The sequence below is a fragment of the Molothrus aeneus genome, chromosome 5, assembly GCF_037042795.1.
Source record: "Molothrus aeneus isolate 106 chromosome 5, BPBGC_Maene_1.0, whole genome shotgun sequence".
NCBI lineage: Eukaryota > Metazoa > Chordata > Aves > Passeriformes > Icteridae > Molothrus > Molothrus aeneus.
The window spans coordinates 69,641,131-69,655,411 of NC_089650.1; the positions used below are offsets into that span (position 1 = coordinate 69,641,131).

General features: G+C 46.5%; 1 long non-coding RNA gene across 1 annotated transcript; it reads right to left on the reverse strand.

Moving 5' to 3' along the window:
* Positions 1-7,423: 7,423 nt before the first annotated feature.
* Positions 7,424-10,744, reverse strand: LOC136556959 (uncharacterized). Its single transcript, XR_010783719.1, has 3 exons — positions 10,555-10,744; positions 9,476-9,638; positions 7,424-7,647 (listed from the first exon to the last, which is right to left on the reverse strand). It is a non-coding gene; the product is annotated as an uncharacterized lncRNA (long non-coding RNA).
* Between the last annotated feature and the right edge of the window lie 3,537 nt (positions 10,745-14,281).

A 14,281-nucleotide genomic window follows, 5' to 3' on the forward strand; every position in this document is an offset into this window, starting at 1 on the left:
GGTCTAGGAAGGGAAAAGCACAGAATTGTGGAAGGGAATTTAAGGATCATCCAGTTCCGCCCCCTGCCATGGGCAGAGACACTTCCCATTATCCCAGATTCCTCCAGCCTGGCTTTGGACACTTCCAGGGATGTGGAGTCCACAACCTCTTGGACAACCTGAAAAAAGTGAAAAAACCACTGACTCTGAGAGACCACAAACAGCATTTTTCAAACATTCACAATACATTTCTCACAGATGGGAGGGGACAGAACACAGCTGCAGCTCCTTGGCCTTCTTCTTCTCTCCCTCTTTGCCAGATTGAAAAGAAAACAGCATCCACTGCTTTCCTTAAGGTGTTGGACATAACCTTTCTCTTGACCCACAGATGGGGCAATTGAGAGGTGTTTTAAAAGCTACAAATCCATTCCCCACTCGAAAGTGCGTCCTTGCAGCAGGACTTGCTCGGGAATGTGCTCTGAGCTCTCTTTGCTCAGCTCATCAAGAGCCAGGATGGTTTTCCCCACATCCAGGGAGAATTTTGGTGGTGCAGTGGGTTTAAGTTTAAGCCCAGCCTTGGCCGGGCTCTGCCTTCCACGGCTTCTCTGGAGCCAGCCAAAACCAACGCTGAACGTGGGGATGGTTCCTGTAGTGGAACCATCCCTCTGTTAGGGATTGTAACCCCCAAAATCTGGAATTGTTCTGGGGAGCTGCTGCTGGGGGCATTTGGGATTCCTGCAGCATCTCCCAGCGCCTGGCAGGGCTCTGCAAATGCACATTTCTGCTCTTTCATCGGAATATTCCCTCTCTTCAATTTAGATCCTTAAAGTTCTCCCCTTTTGCAGGCACTCCTCAGATATTTTCAGCTTCTTTTCACTTCTTATTTTCAAATATATATATATATATATTTATATATATATATATATTTATTTATTTATATATATATATAAATGTGGATATACTTTGATCAAGTTCACCACAGAATGGTTTGAGTGGGAAGGAACTCAAAGCATCTCATCATTCAAAGCATTAATGAGGAGACAAAGATCAGACTGAAGAAAGGAGAAATGAGGCAGGAACCTGTTGGGAGGAAGGCAGTGCCTTCCCATCCCCACACAACGGCCAGGATTTTTTTTTTCAATTGTTTTTTCTGCAGTTGTTGCTGGAGCACCTGATAATTTTCCTTTTGTACCGTATCTTAGAAAAAATTCAAAACACAAAACCAAATAAAACAAAACAAAAAAACCAAACCAAACAAAAAAAACCCCTGTTTTAAACTGTATTTTTTCCACAAAAAAAAGGAAAAAAATGGGGAAAAAAGGAAAAAAAAGGAAAAAAAAGGAAAAAAAAGGAAAAAAAAGGAAAAAAAAAGGGAAAAAAAAGGGGAAAAAAAGGAAAAAAAAAAAAAGGGAAAAAAAAAGGGAAAAAAAAAGAAAAAAGAAAAAAAAGGGGGAAAAAAAGAAAAAAGGAAAAAAAAGGGAAAAAAAAGGGAAAAAAAAGGGAAAAAAGGAATAAAAAAGGAAAAAACATTTCGTTTTTGAGCTGGCTTTCCCCCACAATTTCCACTTTAAAATGTATTTTCCCGCCAAAACAAGGAAAGAAAAATTAGTTTTAATTTTTTTTTGCTATTTTTATGAAAAAAAACCTGCCACCAAACTATTTTAAACAGATTTTCCCAAAACGTCTATTTTAAAAGGCATATTCCAGGAATTTGCATTTTAAAGTGGATTCTGTCAACAAAAATATGGCAAAAAAAAAAAAAAAAGCAAACTAAGCAAACTGATTTTAAAAAAAGAATGGTTTTTTGGGGTTTTTTTTCCCTATTTTAAACTGATTTTGCTGGGTTTTGTGGAGATGATTCCCTGAGCACCCCGAACGGGATGTTTGGGATGCGCTGTTTTGTTCTCCTGGGTTTTGGGGAGATGATTCCCAGAGCAGGATGTTCGGGATGCGCTGTTTTGTTCTGCTGGGCTTTGGGGAGATGTTTCCCAGAGCAGGATGTTCGGGATGTGCTGTTTTGTTCTGCTGGGTTTTGGGGAGATCATGCCCTGAGCACCCCAAACGGGATGTTCAGGATGCGCTGTTTTGTTCTGCTGGGTTTTGGGGAGATCATTCCCTGAGTGGGATGTTCAGGATGCGCTGTTTTGTTCTCCCGGGTTTTGGGGAGATGTTTCCCAGAGCAGGATGTTCAGGATGCGCTGTTTTGTTCTCCTGGGTTTTGGGGAGATCATTCCCTGAGTGGGATGTTTGGGATGCGCTGTTTTGTTCTCCTGGGTTTTGGGAAGATCATTCCCTGAGCGGGGTGTTTGGGATGCGCTGTTTTGTTCTCCTGGGTTGGTTTTGTGGTGTCCCCGTGGCCGGGCGGGTCCTCGCCCAGCCCAGCCCAGCCCTGCCCTGGTTTTTGTCAGCGGGAGCAGCGGGGTGAGCTCCCCTGGGCAGGAGAGATAAACTCCGAGAATTCCTTCCCCAGCTCCGCTGCGCTGCCCCTCGTGGGTTTGGCCTCTGAGGTGCCCCAAAGGCACAGGCTGCCTGGTTTCCCTTCAGACACTGAATATCCCACAGTTTTACCCTTGTCACAGAGTTTTTCCAGTTCTCACACCCCTTTCTGTGGCCTTTAGCCCAGATTCCTGAGGGCTAAGCTGTGGCTGTGGTGATTTCCCCTGTGAGGAACTCACATTTCTGCAGCCACGCTAAATTTTAGTTTGCTTTCTCAGCAAAATCTTATAAATGGGAGATTTATACCTAAATTTGTACCTAAACAAAGACACCCAGGACTGCTCCTCTAAGGCCCTGCACCCATTTAATCAGAGGAATCCCATCCTGAGCTGCTGTCCCTGTGTTAATCAAGATAACGAGTCCCAGCATTGATGCAGACATTGAGGTTTGGGAAGATCAGTCCCAGGAGTCCCAGTTTAGCAGCATGTGGAAGGAAGAGTGTGGGTTGGAGGTGTTAATTGTCACCTTGTACTGATGCAAGGGCAGCCTTGTGGGGAAGGGAGGAAAGCAACAAGAATTACAGGTTTGGAATATGTAACAATATTAAAGGGTGGAAGCAGGATGCTTTAAGAGATGAAAGGAAGGATGCTAAGAGAAAAGGGATTTAACAACACTCAGTTCATGGAAGATCAGTGGGTTCCGGTGAGCTCAGCATTAGCAGAGTTCTGCCACGTGAATTCCACAGGGATTGGGACAGTCCTGGAGCCACCTGAGAGCTGGAAGAGCCTGGGACGTGCCAGGGGACACCGGGGAGATCACCAGAGGTGCTCCCAGGACATCACCAGTGTGAAGCCCACACACACCTCCTTCCATCTCCTCTCCTGAAGAAGCTTCTAGAAGAGAACTTTCAAGACCTGCTGAAGCATTCTGAGAGACCCCAGCAGTGGCTCTAGGGGAGAAAAGCAAAATATCAGCTGCCGGTGTAAGAGCTGGAAGTGTTTCCTACTCTGCTGTTGGCTTTTCTGGTGGTGGGAACAGAAATTCTGCAAAGCATGTGAGGAAGGCAGTGGAAAAGGACGAGGAGTTGATAAAAGTGTGCAGATTTCTAAGAAGAAAACTGTCATATATATACAGAAACTGTCAAAATATAGAAAAAGTTTGCAAAACAGAGCCATGTAAAAAAACTGAAAACTCTCTCCTGGGACAGTTCCCGGAGGGCAAGCTATAATTATGAGGTGCTCCCTCAAATATTGTACCTAATTTCAGGAAGTTCTTCCTGAGGAACCATCTCAGGAGCCAAAACAACAGGTGACAGAAGCTTTCAAGGACCCATCTCAGGCCGTGGTGGGGTTCGAGAGGGGTTGGACCCCATGCCAAACTCAATGGTTACAACTGGAGTAAGACCAAGAGCTTGGAAAGCTCCAGTACAACCCAGAAGAAGATTGGGGTGTTCCCTGCCTCAGTGGCTTGAGGAAATCAGCTGACAACCCAATCAAACCCCACAGACAGGAAATCATCATCCTCAGCAGGCCCCTGCCCTTCTCTGCTGAGAATAATTCCATTTTATACAAGCAAAATGCTCCCAGTTGCTCCTCCCCAAGCACCTCTCGTGAGGGATACTCAAACCCAGGGTGGGAAACTCAAAGAGCCACCACAAGCAAACCTCACAGAGCAGGAATTCCCTCCAGACAGAAATGGTACAGATACCTCAAACTCAGTTTGGGAAACACACAGAGCCCCCACAAACAAACCTCACAGAGCAGGAATTCCCTCCAGACAGAAATGGTACAGATACCTCAAACTCAGTTTGGGAAACACACAGAGCCCCCACAAACAAACCTCACAGAGCAGGAATTCCCTCCAGACAGAAATGGTACAGCTCCAGCAAGGTTGGTCTGGCTCTGTAACATTTTGAACTGCCCTAAGAAACCCGTAGGAAGTGTCCTAGAGCAGGTTTTGGGTAAATACCAAAGGAGCCAGATCATTCCTGGTGTCCCCTGGGCAATCTGAGCCGTGGTCACTGTTGTCACCAAGCCCTCAGCACACAGAGTGCGATGTCCTGCACTGTGGGAGCAATCCAGCTGAGCACATGAGGGCAAATTTATTCCACAAACCTCCTTTTTCAGACTGAAAGAAATAAAAAAAAACAAAACAAGTCTTAAAAAGCAAATTAATTTTTTTCAGGAATTACTTAATTAAAGGATTGAGCATTTTACCACAATCGTGACAAAGAGACAGCAGAGTTTTTTGGAAGTGGCCATAATTCACCTGCCTGTTTCCCATCTCCTTTTTACCCCTCGGAGATCCCAGCATGACCAGCTCAGCACCCACAGCTGTGCAAAGCAGGGTGAGCTAATCCACATTTAAAGCCCCTTTCAGGTGTGTTGGCCGTGTCAGCACTAAGAAAACTGCAGGAAACCCCAACTGCAATAATTATTGTGATTTAATTGCTTCACTGATACAACTTTTACTCAAACATTGGTGTTGTGACTTCTGATTTCACATCTCAGTCTGCACAGAAAACTCTTATTCCAGGCTGATTATCTCCATCCTTCACAGAACAGACACTTCCTATTAAATGATGTGGGAAAAGTGCCCCCAAGATTTGCATGACCTACTTGAATCATCCTGAGAGAGAGAAAAAAAAAATTCTGAACTTCAATGCAGTTTTTGGCTTGTACTAAACAGCTTTAAGCATTTTTGTTTTCTTCAATTATCTGTGTGCTGTCTCCCTGCTGACATTTCCTGTAGGATTGTGGGGGCACTTGGCCTATCCTTGTATTTTCAGCTATTAAAAATACTCCAACATTCAGCAGTAGATGCAGGTGAACTTTTGGACATTTACGTCAAAAATTTCCACCAAAGAGAAAACTGTTCCTTTCATGGCACAGGATTCTGCTGCAGCCATGAGTTCCATTAAATATTTCCCTCGTTTTTCTCTCTTTTAGTGCCAGTTACAGCTCGAGGACAAATGCTGACACTTTTCTTTTGCATAAAGAAGATTTCACACTTGGTTTACTTTAGCTTAGTTGTGAATGTATCAGACTTAAAATTAAAAAATTCCTTTTGATTTTTTTTCCTGAAATCTTGTGGCAATAACCTAAAAGGAACACAGCAATTTTAAAGGCTTTATTTTAAAGTAACTAAATATTTTTAAATGAAATTATGTGGAACCCAAACAAACAAACCAAAAAAGAGAGGGAAAAAAAAAAAAGGAAAAAGGTGGGTTTTTTTCCCAGGATCCTTTTATGGTCTGAGGCTGTTGAGGTGGGAAGGCTCTAAAAGGTTCCTCTGAGGGGACACCCAAAGAAGCAGCACTCCTGAATTCCCTGAACATCCCCAGAAAAGCACTGGGTGATTACAGAGTGGATAACACACCAGGGTGTAACAAAGCCATCCCAATGCTCCACCCGGGACACTTCAGTCCCTGCAGGTGTCCTGGTACCTGCCAACAACCATTCCTGTGAGCTCTCAAATTCCATTCCTTTTGCTCCTTTGTATGACAGTTACGGAAGCAAAAGAGAGAAAAACCAGCTTATTTCATTTAAAATATATATACAGAGAGTTTGCAAAACAGAGCTTTATAGAAAGACTGTAAAATTAAGGGTTTTGTTCTTGAAATGGCACCAGGCGAGGACAGTGAAAGATTAATGAAGGAGAGAGGACTTAACCCACCGAAAACTTTATTTTATTTCCCTCTGCTGACGCTATTTAGTGCCAACATTTAAAAAGCCTCTTGCAAGGAAGTTTTTCTTTAAAAATTCTCCATGGGAGCCTCTTTGTTATGGAGATACCTTTTATGAGGAAAAGAGTCCTCAGCTCCCCATACTCCCCTGGAGCTGGGAAATAACAGCCAGGAGAGCTCTTCAAATGAGAACGGGGACAAAAGGATCCCTGCCCCTTCTCAAGCCTTTCTCACACATCCAAAAATCCACTGTGCTCTTCCTCAGGTGAAATAATGTGGAAGGAGAAACCTGGCAACCCAGAAATGCTGGCTGGAGGGAAGGGAAAGGAGAGGAAGCTGCTCACCGGCAGCTTGAAACACCCTCATGCCAAATGTGGTGAATAACAGATTTTGTTAAACTATATTTATGGTTATAATTTATACTCATAGTTATAATTTATGTTCATAATTTATAAATATAAGTTATAGTATCTATATTATATTATTCATATTATATATTTATATAATATAAATAATATAAATATATAATGTTTATATTTATATTTATATATAATATAGATATTATATAATATTTATATTATATATTTATATAATATGAATAATATAACTATATAAAAATATATATAAATTATATATAATACCTATTATATATAATACCTATTATATATTATATAATTATAAACTATGTAATTATAAAAATATATATTATGTTATATATTTTTATATATTGTATTATTTATATTATAGTATAATATTTATAGTTTATTTATATTTTGTTATAGTTATAATTTATAATTGTGTTTATGTTTAAATTTAGATTTACATTAATGTTTAGTTTTATATTTATTTATGTCCACCACCCCCATCCCAGAGCAGCCCTGTGACTCTCCCCACCCACAAACACACACACACCCCCCAACATCTCCTGTGTTTTTAACAGCAGGGCTCTGGTACACAACTTCCTGCAGGAAACAGTGGCAGCAGAGCACAGGAAACCCCAACACTACAAGAACTTAACTCCCTGCAAGGCCAGAACACCACAAAGTTCCCCCTGCCATAAAAAAAGGGCACGTCCAGCTTGCAGATTCCCCTCACAAACCTCCTCGTGGATTTGGGCAGAGCAGGATTTATCCATCCTAAACTCGGCTTAAATCCTGCACCCCAGAAAAGCCCCAGACTCTTCCAGGTTGGGATGAAGCAGGATTGGCTGCCACTGTCACCCTGTCACATCCACAGAAGTCGTGGCACAGCCTGCAGCACTTTGAGGCAAATCCAGCCATCTGAGGTCCAGACTTTTCTTTAGAGATGTCTTTTGGTCTTTATTAACCACCAGGGAGATGGAATTACATGCAAAATTCAACTGAGAGGTAAAAGGAAAAAGGAGGGGGAAAAAGAAAAGTGTTTCATTACTCAGTTTGGGATTTTTGGGAGGGTTTTTTCATCTGCTGTCAAGGAAGTGAATGGCAACTTTTCAGATGCACTGGAAAGCAGAGCCTTTGTCCTCTGCACTTCACTGCTCACCATCTCCTGAGTTCAGTGGCATCATGCTGAAATCAGAATTTTTTGTTAAAGAGAGAACAAAATTATTATTTAATAAATATTCCAGTAAATTTTGGATACTGGAATGTGGAGTTTTGAAACCATTGTAGCTCTAGTTTACCAGAGATGTAAAAATGGCCTTGCTCACTTTTAACCATCCTTAACCACATTAAGCAGTGGTTAGACTTGAGTGCTCAGAAACATCTGTCCCTAAAAGCCCTCTGTGGTAAAAATATCATACAAAAATCCAATATTTTTGGGTTTTAATTAATTTCTTAGCTGGAGATGCTGAATACAGAGGTTGCAAGAGATGTCTGGCTTTAGCAGGCTGATGAGTGGAGCTGCTGTGACCAGAGACTTCCTGGTGGGTGGTGGGGAAGTGAGAACACAGAGAAGGCTGAGGAGGAGGTGTAGGTGCACAGCTCAGAGCAGAGTGGAAACCACATCCCTGCGTCATCAGAGCAGGCCAGCTGAGGCTCCTGAGCAGGGAAACAGGAAATCCAGCAGCCTGCTGTCCCCCCTGAGGACCTGGCCTGGTGGTTGCACTTGGTGATCCATTCCAGCTCGGAGCTCTTCCATCCTGTGGTTAGTTTCTTGGTGTGTTGTGAGAGACTGACAAGTTTTGTGGTTTAGAGATTGCTAAAATCATCAATCAACCAATCAATCAATCATCAGTCACTTTGGCCACAAACAAAGTTTGGTAGCAAACTGCAAAGGAGCTGCTGTCCATCTGTGGCCACCAGAGCCACCCCTCCCCAAACACCCCTACTAACTGGAATGTTGGATTTTGAACCTGTCAGTTCAAATGCTTAATTTTGTCCAGTTCTGCCAGGTCTGGGAGGAAGGATGGATCCACAGGGCTGTTGGGAGAGAGCTGTGATGCTGCCAGCTCACACATTCAGGGAGCAAGTCACCATGTGCAAAGGAGCACAGCCCAGAGCAGGCTACAAACTGATAAGGGAGCCTTTATCAGCTCTGAACAGGGCACTGCCTCTTTGTCCCTGTCCAAGGGAACTTACAGGGCAACTCCCCTGCCCTGGAATATGGGGACATTCACAGGTGGCCCCAAGGTGTTCACCTTGGCCATAATGGACTGAACTGTGCTGGTATCAAAGGCAGCTGCATCATCTTTGAAGGTGTCAGAGTCCCCAAGTGTCCCATGACCCACAGCATTCCATCATCCAGGGTGAAACTCCCCCCTCCAGGGGAGGCACCTGGGACTCCCCACTGAGCCTGAGCGAACACAAACCCACATTTTGTGTTCTGTGCATTTCTCCCACCACTTCTTGGAGATTTCTCCTCATCCCCTGGTGGATCCGCTCTGTGACCACCAACAGACACCGAGATTGCAAGCACCAAGTCTCATCACAAGACCTGTGGGTGGTGAGATCCTCCTCTTATCCCTTCCCTCTCTTTTTCCTTATATCACATTTTCTTAAGTGTTACTTTTATGTTTTCATATTGTCATATTACTATAGATAGTAACAGCCAAAATGGCTACATGGCTGTTTTCCTCTGCAACCAAATTGCTCTAAATTAAACCCTTCATATATTACCTACATATATAATTTTTAAACCCTTCATATATATTTTTTTGTCCCCTAACACCAATTTTACCCTTGGCTTTCTAGGGTGGGTTGTACCACACATAGAGGACACAAACCCAGTGGAGTTTGCAGCAAGCTGCAAATGACAGCAGCTTGCTGACCAGCAATGCCACCAGTTATGATTTTCCCTGGTCAAAACCTCCTCAGAGAGGAAATGTTTCAGGCTGGAGAAACAGCACCAGGATTTCCAGGCCTTTATTGGCTTGGGTTGATGATAATTGACTGTTACCTGGAAGTCAGAGGGGTGGAAAGGTCTGGGAGAGATGCACAGCTCCTCTCAGTGTGGTGCTTCATGGCTTCCCCAGGGCCGTGTTGAACACCCCTGGAGGAGATGCAGCAAGAGGGCTCTGAACGTGACACGGAGCTCGTGGTGTCCAGCCAGGATGTTTGGGCTGAGGATGGTCACAGTGAGTGACAGCCTGGGGCTGGGGGGCCATCACCACCTCTGCTGGGTGTAACAGAATCCCTGACAAGGCCTAAGTCACATTCCCAGAATCACTGGGGATGGAAAAGACCTCCAGGATCATCCAGTCCAACCTGGGACTGAGCCCACCTTGTCCCCAGCCCAGAGCTCTGAGTGTCACATCCAGGAGTTCCTCAGACACCTCCAGGGATGGGCACTCCAAAGCTCCCTGGGCAGCCTGAGCCCCTTTCCATGGGGAAATTCCAGGAAATTCCCCCCTGAGCTGCCCTGGCCCAGCCTGAGGCCGTTCCCTCTGCTCCTGTCCCTGTTCCCTGGAGCACAGCCCGACCCCCCCGGCTGTGCCCTCCTGGCAGGGACTTGTGCAGAGCCACCAGGGCCCCCTGAGCCTCCTTTGCTCCAGGCTCAGCCCCTGCCCAGCTCCCTCAGCCTCTCCTGGTTCTCCAGACCCTTCCCAGCTCCCTCAGCCCCTCCTGGCTCTCCAGACCCTTCCCAGCTCCCTCAGCCCCTCCTGGCTCTCCAGACCCTTCCCAGCTCCCTCAGCCCCTCCTGGTTCTCCAGACCCTTCCCAGCTCCCTCAGCCCCTCCTGGCTCTCCAGACCCTTCCCAGCTCCCCCAGCCCCTCCTGGTTCTCTCCAGACCCTTCCCAGCTCCCTCAGCCCCTCCTGGTTCTCCAGACCCTTCCCAGCTCCCTCAGCCCCTCCTGGTTCTCCAGACCCTGCCCAGCTCCCCCAGCCCCTCCCCACACCACTGCCTCTGTCAGTCCATCCTGACTCCAGCAGGTCCCAGGGACTCCCCATCCCTAAGGAGTGGCACAGGGTGGGTGAATCCATCCCCAGCACATCCCTGCCCCTGGAGGCACAGCACTCCATCCCACACAGACTCACAGGGTGAAGGGCCACGGCTGAAGTGACAATGGCACTCGTCCCCTGCCACTTGTCACTGTGCTCGAGCTGCAATCAAAGTGTTTTTGTAGGACACAGCAGGGGCCAAGAAAAACAGCAGGGGACACTGGGATTTGAGCTGGGCACTGCCGAGGCCAGGGCGGGTTTAATGGCAGCAGAGTCTTCACCAGAGAGTTTGGTTCTCACTTCCTTTTCTTCCCCTTCTTTTTGAGAGAGCCAGGCCAGGGGTGGCCCCGGAACTCCAGGAAGGCAGCGGCGTTGTGACAGATGTAGTAAGCGTTGAGCATGGCAGCTGAGCTGAACAGATCCACTGCTTGCACTTCCTTTTTTACACCCTTTTTGGAGCTTTTGCCTTTGCCACCCTTTTTGCCTTTGCCACCACCTTTTTTGTCTTTGCCACCCTTTTTAGCTTTGCGTGCCTGCAGAGAGAAAATGACCACAAACCCACTCAGTTCTGGGTCTTTGTCTCTCTCGGACTCCAGGCTGAGAGACCGAGAGAGCTGGGGGTGCTCACTTGGAGAGGAGAGGGCTCCAGGGAGAGCTCAGAGCCCCTGGCAGGGCCTGAAGGGGCTCCAGGAGAGCTGCAGAGGGACTGGGGCCAAGGCCTGCAGGGACAGCACCCAGGGAATGGCTCCCAGTGCCAGAGGGCAGCCAGGGATGGGATCTTGGCAATGAGGAATTCCTGGCTGGGCTGGGATTGCCAGAGCAGCTGGGGCTGCATCCCTGGAGTGTCCAAGGAAGGATTGGAGCACCCTGGGATAGGGGAGGTGTCCCTGGAATGAGCTTGGAGGGCCCTTCCCACCCAAACTGCTCTGGGATTCTGGGATTTGGGACACTCAGAGTCCATCCCGAGGGATTTTTATGGAAAATGGGGAGAGAAAAGAGAGGAAAAGGGAAGGGAGACCCTTCATGGTTTGCTGAGATTCCAAGTGAAGCCCCTGGGTCCATGAATGTCTTGGAGAGGAGATGGATCCAATGTCAGGCTGGCAGAGCTGGGAATGTTCCCCTGGGGAAGGGAGGGATCCAGGGAGAGCTTCCAGCACATTGCAGGGCCTGAAGGGGCCCCAGGAGAGCTGCAGAGGGACTGGGGCCAAGGCCTGCAGGGACAGCACCCAGGGAATGGCTCCCAGTGCCAGAGGGCAGCCAGGGATGGGATCTCATTCCTTGTTTGCCCAGGGTCTCTGGTGGATTTTGCAAGCACTTGTAGGCTCCTGGTAGGAATTCAGCCTGTAGCTGATCTTTCCAAATATAAAAGATGCTCACAGGCTTTATATGCTATGTACAGAATTTTACAGCCTGCAGCCAAGAAGAAAAAAAAAGCTAAAAATCAGAATTAGGTTTACACTTGCACACAAAGTGAATTTGAGCAGGTCAGTTCTATCCTGCAGCTGTGGGAAGGAACCTTTTGGATATAAACCCTTTTCCTTAAAAAAGTGTTATCAACACTTCTGAAGGATCAAAGGTATTTTACCATGGCTGAGTTTTTTTATGGAGCAGCCTGGAGTTCACATCAAGCTCTGCAGATGAACCCTGCAACACAAAATTACACAGTTAGTTACACAGTGCAAAGCACCTGCGTCTGTGTCAGTCCCCACCAAACTTTGAAGAGAAAAAGGGATAAAATAGTTCCTTGCAAAAAAAATAGTCCCTTTTAGGCTCATCCCTAAAAGCTGATAGTCATCTGTGAAATCAGCTGCTAATTGTCAAACTCCAGGACTCTGAGCTTTTCAGCAAAGCCCTCGAGGTTTACAATCACAGAATCCTGGACAAGACCTCTGAGACCGAGTCCAGCCATCCCCAGCACTGCCAGGCCCTCCGCTGACCCCAAGTGTCCCCAAGTGTCCCCAAGTGCCACATCCACGGGGCTTTGAAACCCCTCCAGGGATGAGCACTCCATCCAGCTCTGCAGCTGTGCGAGGACTGGACAACTCCTTTAGGGAAGGAATTTTCAGGATACTCGGTCTAAACCCCTGGCACAACTTGAGGCTGTTTCCTCTTGTTTTGTCCCTGTTCCCTGGGACAGAGCCCGACCCCCACTTGGCTGCACCCTCCTGTCAGGGCGTTGTAGGGAGCGAGCAGCTCCCTCCGGAACCTTCTTTTCTGCCCCAGCCCCAGCTCCCTCCGTCACCGCCCCGTGTAGAAAATGCAGACTCTCACCGTCCTGTCCCCGCAGCTCTGAAGAGACCCCGTCCCCCCTCCCCTCGCACGGCCGCCATGGCCGCCCCACCCTCCCCTCAGCGTCCCGTTGCCATAGCGACCCCGGGGCGGGGTCTGGTGCTGATTGACAGCCCCGCGTCCAATCAGCTGCTGACTGACCCGCCCGTCGCCCAATCATCTTCCGGGAGCGCTTCCCGCCACTGCTGTGGCCAGGGGGAAAAGGGCGGGAAAAGCTGTGAGGGGCGTGAGGGGAGCGGCCGCCGCCATCCCCGCCCCTGTCCCGCCCTCAGCCAAAAACCTCAGAAATGTCACGAGGAGGCCAGAAAACCCCCACCACAACAACTTGGAGCTGAGAGGAGGAGGGGAGCAAGTCGTGCTTTCCAAAGGTCTTGGAAAGATTGGCGTTTGGTGGACAGTTAGTGGAATATTCACGTTATTGCTGCGTGACATGGGGGAGTCTCTTTAAATACCTGACTCAGCCTCCTTCACCATAAAAATATTTAAGAAACAAACTCTGCTTTGCATCCTTGCAGAGCCACAGTTCTGGACAGCAGGTCCTGAAAATGATGTGTAATTGAGGTTGGATATTTCCAAGAAATCCCCATAAATTGAGGCCTGAGACACAGGGAATCAAAGGAGTTGAAGAGGGCTGAGGGAGGGATGGGACATGAAGGGTTCATTTTGTTCTCTGCACCTTTTTTAGACACAGCAATTTTATCCAAGGGTAGTAATGCTTCTAAATGTGGGGTGATTTTTAAATTTGGGAAAAAATATGGGAGAGAGGAGTCTCTCTGCATCCCTCAGCACCAGATTTTCATTTGCAAAGCACTCAAAAATAGGTACAAGTGAAAAATATCGGTAGGGGCTGAATTGCCTCATAGAAAAAAAACCAGCTCATAATTGCATTATTGCCAAACTCCAACAAACACATCAGTGAGTCTGCCTGGATCATGGGTTTATTTTTACCTTTAACATTAACCTCTCTAATGGTGCATAAGTAAATTTCCTTCCTTCTTGCCTAATAAAAAGTCTTGATAGTGTAGCTCAGTGAAAAAGTCTGCAGATTTGGGAGTAAATTCTCTTGAATGAGCCTTGGATAATGAAAGAAAAAATTTTTAAAAAATGAATTTCCACCCTGTTCAGGGAAATTCTGTGTATTAACAACATAAAAGAAACAATCATAATTACACTAATTATCTAATTTCAACACAGACAACTGTCAGGAGGCCACATGATAATTATTGAGGCAAAAAGGAAGGCACAGAGCACTGAAATGTTCAATCAAGGAGACAGAAATCATCCTGTGCAGTCAAATGTTGTGTTTTGTGCAGAGCTTGGGCCTGGCTGCAGAACAAACTGCTGTTTACACATGCAAGGCTTTGATAAATAATTGAGGGAAGCTTCTCAAACTCCAGAGTATAATAAGCCTGACCTCATACAGTCACTTCTGTGGTTACAAGTGGATAAATACAGAGTCAGCCAGGACATCTCTGTGTTGTTATTTTTAGGGAAATATTCACAGGAGACAAAGGAGGGATTTTTTTAACACTGC